Genomic DNA, 9,566 nt, shown 5'->3' with positions numbered 1-9,566 from the left:
AACTGGTGGCTCCCAAACTTTATTGTGTATGAGAATTACTGGATAGTTTTTTTCTTTAAAGTGCATTACTATTTCCCCCACATATTGATTTTCCTCCCTAGAAGAAAACAATGCCATTTGGAGAGTAGCTTAATTGGCACATATGACCCCTTCAACTTTCTCTCTTATGTTCTGTATCTAGATGGTATCATGGATAGGTAAAGAAGTAATAACACAATTTCCCTGTGACCCAGGTCACTGCCTCCCCACACCTGGGATATGGAATAACATATGGATTAACGGATGGCTCAGGGGTCAGATTCCTTGGTTTAAATCCATGTATCACTACCTACTAAAGGCTTCCTGGAACCAGTTGTTTCCTTTCTCTAACCCTCAATTTCCCCATCTGTAAAATGTGGGTAATAATAATTCCTATCTCATGGAGGTATTGTGAAGATTTGAGGCATTTAACTAACACTTAATCAATGGCAGCTATTACTACTATTGCTATGAGGATTAATACTAGTAGTTGCTGGACCAAAATAAATTTCCAATGGAACTAACCAGCATTCTTTCTTAATCAGCTGTAGCCACCAATGGTAACACAACAACAACCACAAAAAGCACCACAGCCACCTCCTCTACACCAACCACAACCATCTCCTCTGGGTCACCCACAGCCACCTCCTCTGGGTCATCCACAGCCACCTCCTCTGCACCAACCACAACCACCTCCTCTAGGTCACCCACAGCCACCTCCTCTGGATCAACTATACCTGGGATGGATACATCATCATCATCATCATCCAGCTCCAGTGGGACTAACACAATGACAACAACCTCCAATGTTACCAGTGTGAGCACTGCCTCTCCAGGGACCACGGGAAGCGTGGTCAGACACTTGAGACCCTGGGCAGTTGCCCTAATTGCACTGGCTTCTGTTGTATTGGCTGTGATTCTCTTCGTTGGGCTCACCGTCTCTCTTGTGAGTGTCTGAAGTGTGGGAACCCCTTTTCCTGAGGAGAAAGTGCAGGATAGAGAGGAGGGAAGTGGGGTAGAGAGAGCAGAGTCACTGTAGGGCTGATGGGGAATAAGAAATCAGGAGAGAGTTGTATATAAACCTCAGCTTAGAATTAGAAGATGGAGGATAAGAAAAGCCAGGAGATACTGAGAGAACACTGAAGAGGGGAAGAAGGGGCCAAAAGAGGGACATGGATGGGGGCTGGGCAGGGTGTGGGGGATGGTGGGATTGGAGAGACAGGAAGAGAAGTCTCATGACTTTGAAGCACTTCCTTTTGTTTTCCAGAAAAGCTCACCATGCATAAGAAATCTCTTCAGCACAGACCTCTACTACCCCCATCTCCCCCACCTTGGTTCACGCCCTTAAGGCTGTCACCGGGCCCAAAACATGCCAAGTGCGACTGGAGCTGGTTGCAGAAACCAGTGTCTCCCTGAAACATGGAGCTTATTGGGAGACACAGTGTCCCTGAATGTCCCTAATGACAGAAGCATCACCATCCTGAGGGGGAGGGAGGCAGCTGACCAGGAAGACCAAGGCCCAAGCTCTTCTCCTGGCTCTGTTTCAGGCCCCAACAGCCTCCTTTCTCTGGTTTCCCCAGACTGTAAAAGGGAGGCTAGAGCTGTGAACAGATTATTAAATAAATTCATCTAGTATTTGTGGGAGCCAGACTCTGTGGGTGTTTATACATCACGACAGACAGGTTCCCACACCTGAGAGACCCCCTTTCCCTGTGTACTCCCAGTTCTCAGATGCCTTGAGTGAAGTCCAGAGACCTCACTAGGTCCTGTTTTCTTCCCCACTCCTTCCCATTCCCCAGGAAGGACAGGGAAGGCAGGTGCTGGGCTTCATGAATGTGGAATTTGTGTCTCAAAGTGGGAAACAGTATCTGTGTGTGCTTAGAATGTGCAGAGGGGGAAAGTGACCCTGTGCTCTGCAAGGCAGAGAAGGGATTGTCATGGGGCTGCCCAGGTAGGGCCACATTTCCTCTCATCACTCTGCAGAGGTTTTCATAGGAGGCCAGGTGTGTGTGCCACCTTCCCCTCCCTGAGCAGATGTCCTGGGTCAGGAGAACCACTCCCAATTTCTGCAAGGGCAGGCCTGACTGGCCCTGCCAGGCTCCAGGCTCTCAGAAGCCCCTGCCAACCAGGCCTCAGGCAGGGGCACAGCACTTATCCCTTCATGTGCCAGCACTATGCTTTTGCTGAAGGCTCAGCTGGGTTGGCTTCTTGGGCAATTGGCTGGTCATACACATGCCTCTGCCCCCTTCTGGCTGCAAATCAACCATTTGCTTGTTTTATCGATTTAATCCTGCCAGTGTCTTCCGTCTGGGAGGTTCTCAGGCTGGGTCTTTACTAGAATAAAGCTGATTCTTCAGGTACATTTTACCACAGAGTTAACAGGACAGTTTTTAACAGCTGCATAGTGAGAGTATCACTGGGGTGAAATTCCATTGGTAGGAAATTCAGGAATAGGCAAAACTAACCTATGGCTATGAGACCACATCCGGTCTCCTAAGAGGATGAGAATTTCTAGGAAGGAGGAACTTCCTGGATGATAGAAGTGTTATATGGTTGGCTAGATAGTTCACAGGAAAGAAATTGGTCAAAATTCATTTAAGTGAATGCTTAAGATCTGTGCATTTCACTATTTATTTTATGTTAATAAAAATTGAAATCATGTAATAGGTTGTTACCGTTTCTGTTTTTTTTTTTTTATAGTACTAGGGATTCAACCTAGGGGTGCTCTGCCACTGAGCTATACCCCCAGCCCTTTTAAATTTTTATTTTGAGATAGGATCTCACTGAGTTCCCAGGCTGGACTCAAACTTGAGATCCTCCTGCCTTAGCCTCCCAAGTAGCTGGGATTACAAACATGCTCCTCCAACCCTGGCTATACACACTCTCTCTCTCTCTCTCTCTCTCTCTCTCTCTATATATATATATATATATATATATATATATATATATATATATATATATATGCATTACAATTCACATTATACATATAGAGCACATTTTTCACATCTCAGGTGGTATATAAAGTATATTCATATCAATTTGTGTCTTCATATATGTACTTTGGGATAATGATGTTCATCACATTCCATCATCATTTCTAACACTCTGCTCCCTCCTTTCCCCTTCCAACCTGGTGCCCTATCTAGAGTTCATTTATTCTTCCCATGCTCCCTCTCCCTACCCCACTATAAATCACATTCCTTATATCAGAGAAAATATTCAGCATTTGTTTTCTTGGTATTGGCTAATTTCACTTAGCACTATCTTCTCCAGTGCCACCCATTTACCTGCAAATGCCATGATTTTATTCACTTTTATTGCTGATTAATATTCCATTGTGTATATATGTCACATTTCTTTAATCCACTCATCTACTGAAGGGCATCTAGGTTGGTTCTACAGTTTAGCTATTGTGAATTGTGCTGTTATAAACACTGATGTGGCCGTGTCCCTGTAGTATGCTGTTTTTAAGTCCTTTGGGTATAGACTGAGGAGAGGGAGAGCTGGGTCAAATGGTGGTTCCATTCCTAATTTTCCAAGGAATCTCCATACAGCTTAGGCTCTTGTTTTTAAAAAATATTTTTAGTTGTAGCCAGGCACAATGGTGCATGCCTGTAATCCCAGCAGTGTGAAAAGAAAGAAGAAGAAAGAAGGAGGATAGGAGGGGACAGAGAATTGGGGGTAAGAGAAATAGAGGAAATAAAAACATTTTTGATGGTCCACTCATGTCAGAAATTATATTTTTTGTGTGTGTTAATCACTGCCCGCTCTGAAATCCTACAAAAGATTGTTTTTCAAACCAGAATTGGATGAGTTTTATGTGCATGACTACTCTGCACTGGAGAGGTGGCTTGTAGAAGTTCTCAAAAAGTGACTCTCAGGCTGGGGTTAACAGGAAAGAGCTACTCCTCTTTAGCCATCTTGACCTAAGGAGCAAGTGTGTGCTGGAATTTTAACAAGTGGTTAGTTGTGAGATTATTAACTCATGCAGGTCATTAGAGCCTGGTTAATTCCTGTGGATCATTTATGCCATTGTATGCTGACCTCTGCCCCAAAGGCCACAGCTGTGGATCCATTTGTGAGTAAAGTGGACAGTGATGCATTATACACTTGTGTGTTCACGTTTAATCCTACCAAAATGACACCTTGAAACTAGAGCCTTCTGAAAGAGGGCTAACAAGAGGAAAATGGGAGTGAAAGCTGCCACAGTACTTGATTCACACATGAGTCACACTTAATACTTGTCAAAGGGGCTGGAGGTGTGGCTCGATGATGCACACCTGCTTAGGATGTGCAAGGTCCAGGGTGCAAGTCCTAGCACCCAAATAAAACCAAACAACAAAATAAAACAGAAACCTTTTCAGCAGAGGAGGATCCTTCTGTGGATTTCTGATCACATGGAACATACAGAGACATCACCCAGCCTTGAAGGATGAAGACTTCCCACCACTGGCACAGAGCAGACCTGAGTATCTGCAACTTCTTTATAGTCTCTTGTAGAGACTAAAAACAAGAGATAGCTCAAAAAGCACAGGGAATAGGAAGTAACAGGAACACCTGTGTTCTCGAACTTTCTAAATTTTTAAGTTTTAGACTTTTAATCCAGATAGTTTTTTGAAAGATGATAACTATCACTAGTTCCATCCCTTCTCCTAATTCCTTCAATCAAAATAATTTTTCCCAAAATGACTTCAATGTTTGTGGATATCATAAATCAATGTTTGTGGTTAAGTGTCATGGTCTGAAGAAAATACTGAGGCAGGCAGGAGTCATAGAGCTGAAGGCATGGGCTGGACAAATCTCCATAAATCACAAACCATTAGGCAAAGAGAGGAATGATCTTAAAGCTAAACTACTTTCTTTCTTCCCAGAATGAGTGTTTGTTATATCCGTTAAAACCATCTACCAAGGTTATGCATGGTCCCCATGCCACCAACTGAGGTTCACAATCAGGAGGACCCATACCAGGCTGGGTGTGGTGGCATACACCTGTAATTCCAGCTGCTTGGGAGGCTGAGGCAGGAAGATTGTGAGTTCAAAGACAGCCTCAGCAAAAAGTAAGGCCCTAAGCAACTCAGTGAGACCCTGTCTCTAAACAAAATACAAATGAGGGATGGGGATGTGACTCAGTGGTCAAGTGCTCCTGAATTAAATCCCAGTACCCCCCTCCAAAAAAAGAGGATCCATACCTGTAATCCCAGTGACTATGGAGGCTGAGGCAGGAGGATCACAATTTCAAAGCCAGCCTCAGCAACTTAGTGAGGTCCTCAGCAATTTAGAGAGAACTTGTATCAAACTAAAAAATAAGAAGTTCTATAGATATGGCTCAATGATTAAGCACCCCCTATTCAAACCCGAGTAGCAAAAGAAAAACAAAAACAGACCTTTCTTAGATTCTGCAGGATCAAGAAGCATGCTATATGTCCTCAGGTTCCAGGGTTGGTGGTCTCAGCCCTGTGACCACCAGATGAGGAAGAAATCTGGCCTTGGGAATAAGCATGTCAGCGACACTTGGAAGGACACTTGACCTTTCTGAGAATCTCCCAGTTCTGTCTGGCCTTCAATTGTTATTTCTTTGGGAAATTTTCCTATATCTATCTACCAAGTTTGGTCATGAAAACCATTTGGGTAGAAACATACAACTCAGATATAAGAGACATTCACTGTCTGATAATATAGATGAAGTAACTGTTCCTGTCTGAGTCACATCTCTATACTAATTCAATTAACAGAACTGTTAAGTGCCTAGCACAAGCCACATACTCTATGATTTCATTCTGTCTCTCTCGGTCTCTCTTTATTCTGAAGAGTGCACCTCTTTGGTCTCTAAGCCCAAGCCCTCCCAACACTCAGACCAAAGAATCCATAGGATATAGCTGGAGAGTCACTCCACAAGTATGCATTGAGCATGTACTGTGGACAGGCTGCCATAGCAAGTAGCTGAGTCTCATCTCAGTCACAATGTAAAAGGAGGAACACAAAATCCAGGACTGACCTCTGACTGCGAGAAAATCTCTGCCTCTGTGAGGCACCAAGAAGTGACTTCCTTCACTGGGGAGTCCTATAAATGATGCTTAAGATGGTAACAGCTTAGACAAATTCAGGACCTTGAATATAACAGCTCCATGGGAAGTATAGGACAAAAAGCAAATAAGCAAAGACATTTTTAATGTAAGTTTACTAATGTCTTCCAAGTAATAATTAAGGTAAATTCTTGACTTTCCTTCTGAACTCACTTTAAAACTTTCCCACTCATTTGTATATATAATCATTAGAAAAATATGAAGCTATTTGAAGCAGTTGAATCACACTCAAAACTCAGGTTCAATCATTTTAATAGTCATCTTCAGAATAAGAAAATAAATGAGGGACTTTAAATAATTATAATCATTAATATGAAGTACTAGTATAATTGTAAATGTCTTGATACTTTTACATTCAAAACATAAATCTTTATTTCTGCTCTTTCACCACTACTTTTAGACACTTCCTTCCTCACTCTAATCCCTGTAAAATACCCAAAGCAAAGGAATTAGGAAAGTCTTAGTGAGATGTAATAGAATACAGTTCAATAAAAGTTTAAGTGCTTGAGTGGGCTTGAGGCCTTTGCATATTTCTCAGTTTTAAGGCTGCTTATTCCAACAGTTTTGTATTCACAAATTTGATTCTCAAATTTGAAGTTAAAATGAAACAAATTAGCTTAAATTTTCTATATTTTGGGAAATATAAATTCCATTTGATTTCAGTTGTAAGATTACCACTATCAGCCACACCGTGAGGAATGTGATAGATGTCACAAGCTTAAGAGTTGTGGCTTTGAGTGGCTGAGTTCAACACCATGCAGAGGGCATATTACAATACTGTGCAATTCCTCATCTTCATGTGTTGTTATAAGGTTTAGATGCAGAATTATCCCTTGAGTAAGCAAAGATATTTGATGTAGCCAGGTATGTTGGTGTGCATCTATTGTCCAGCTACCCAGAAAGCTGAGGCACAAAGATCACTTGAGCCCACAAGTTGATGAGAGTGGATCATTGTTTGCTTACTCTGCCACTGTTAACAGTATTATCTGTGGGAGTCCGTCATGCTACATGACCAGCATTTTCCTTCCCTGATTGGTTGAGTCTCTGTCAGTCACTTCCCTTGATCTGGTCACATCAAACTAGCCCTAGACAGCTGCCCGATCCCGGAAGTCATAAAATGTTGTAAAATGTGTCTTCATGTGTAGGCATGCCTCCTGCAGCCCCATGGATTGAGCTATTCTCATCTGTTCCTTTGTGATATTACCCCCTTGCCTCATTGGGATAGAATGTTCCATGGAAATGCCCTTTGTGTGTCCCCTTCTCTTGCTCTGTCTTTGGGCGTGGCCTTCCTAGATGTCAGTCAACCTGCTGACAGCAGACATCATGAGGCTAGACTCAGCCCCCTGAAACCTGACCCCTTGCCTCATTTGAAGGCTTCTCCTCAATAAAAGGGGTCAGCAAGTGCGCTCTCTCTCTCTCTCTCTCTCTCTCTCTCTCTCTCTCTCTCTCTCTCTCTGGACTCTTAAGGTCAGAGGGGCCATTACAGGACCCCCAAAGTCTTGTATGGTTATTTTGCATGGCCCAGTTCCCCTGGATTAACCCTGAGTGTTTTTGTTGACAGGAATGTGACAATTACACACTGTTAACCAATGTGACTGTAGAATTATAGTATGGAGCTCTTTTCCCCCCAGGACAATATGGCACCTTCTACTCTGCTGTTGGCATCTGCATCAGGACAATATGGACCACCCTGTTTTACAGATAGCACAGGGTTTCAAGGGGAATCTAGGAAAAATTGCAAACTCTATACCTTTAGAGAGGATGGGACCTTGTCTCCCTGGGTCAAATAAGGAAAAGTAAATAGTCTCAATGTCACTAAAAAGGGACAATTATACTCCTTCAACCGTCCAAAGGCAGTTTACTTTTAATTCTCACCCAAAACCACTGTCCTGGAAGTATAGCAGCCTTATACTATTTTCTAAAGATGGTGCAGCTACAATTACAAAACTAAACTTCATGGTGTGAAAACTGGGATACATTTGAAATAACTTATTTGAGAAAAAAAAACAGTGAAGTTTACTTCTTCAAAAGAAAAATTTAAACACAAGTGCAAATAAATTACATTATCAAAAAATTAATAATTTTGTTTCATCACATGGACCCCAACCACATAAATCACCTATGTTCCAGGAAGTAAAGCTACACCTCCGTTTGTAGGATTACGCCAACACTGTAACTCTGCTGGATTCCACACAGCTCTAAAGCTGTGTTCCTTTGAAAGTTTAAAGTTTTTTAAAAAGTTTCCTTAAAGCTGATCATTTTACCATGCTACAGAATAAAAAAGCTACTTTTGTGTTGGTAATAGGTAGTATAGATGTTGAGGAGAGAAGGCGCTTCCTACCATGGAGAACCAATCCAATGCTACACAGGAACCAAGGAAGAAAGTGAGGTAGTACAATGACTAAAAACTAACCCCATAGAGGATGTGGGTTGGAATTCTAGTTCTACTGAGATTTTTGCTGTTCATGGTTTTAGGCCTGCCAAAGCAACACTTTTCAACTTGAAATGTGACCCTGGGTTTGAGTTTGGAACCAGTCCTTACAATGAAGCCTACTGCAGTCCTCGTGGACATGTATTAGTACTAGTTTGATTTGGAAACCTGAGGGAACAAATGGAAACGTGGAATATTAAAAACTATAATTTTATTTCTAAACTAGTGGTTTCTAATTCTATATGTTCTATTTGGTGCCAAGATGGGGAGCGTATTTTAACAGCTGCATTTGGTCTCAGGTACATGTTAATGATTGGTACAAGATATGACATTACACTGACTCTATCTTGCACAAGTGTGATGTACCATCAAATGCAAACTCATGGCAGGTTTCGTGACAGCCAGTTTTGAATGGAAAATTTCCAGCAAAAACAGTAGAATAAATCTAACATAATTTTCCTGTGTACACATAGGAAAATACCTAAGTGAATCCCCACCATTGTGTCCACCCACAAGAATAGGATTCTAATTAGAATACTATATATTCCATGCTTATATAATTGTATCAAAATGGATTCTATTGTATAACTAAGAGGAACCAATTAAAAAATGAAAATATGAACCACAAAGATGTAGTCATGCAAAAAAAAAAAAAGGTACAGGATCCAACTGCATGACATCTACGAGTTTCTATTTGTTTTGGTACTGGGTATTGAACTCAAGGGCACTCTACCACTGAGCCACATCCCTAGCCCTATTTTGTATTTTATTTAGAGATAGTGTCTCACTGTCTCATTGAGTTGCTTAGTGCCTCAGGTTTTGAACTTGCAAACCTCCCAAGCTGCTGGGATTACAGGCATGCACCACTGTGTCTTGCTTTTTAATAAATTGCTGATACCCATGAGTAGTCTGCTATTTCTTGTTTGATTTTTGGTAATTACTCTCTGATCTCCCAATGCATCTCTGCTTTCAGAACTTGATCTTTCTTTGAACACATATTTTTCTCAAACTAGTCTTACATTTATATTTTTTTT

General features: G+C 41.7%; 1 pseudogene; it reads left to right on the top strand.

Annotated features, from left to right (window-relative positions):
* Nucleotides 1-1,955: 1,955 nt before the first annotated feature.
* Nucleotides 1,956-8,975, top strand: LOC101973318 (eukaryotic translation initiation factor 2A pseudogene; annotated as a pseudogene).
* Nucleotides 8,976-9,566: the final 591 nt, after the last annotated feature.

Source organism: Ictidomys tridecemlineatus, chromosome 8 (assembly GCF_052094955.1).
Source record: "Ictidomys tridecemlineatus isolate mIctTri1 chromosome 8, mIctTri1.hap1, whole genome shotgun sequence".
Classification (NCBI taxonomy): domain Eukaryota; kingdom Metazoa; phylum Chordata; class Mammalia; order Rodentia; family Sciuridae; genus Ictidomys; species Ictidomys tridecemlineatus.
This window is presented reverse-complemented; position numbering and strand designations above follow the sequence as displayed.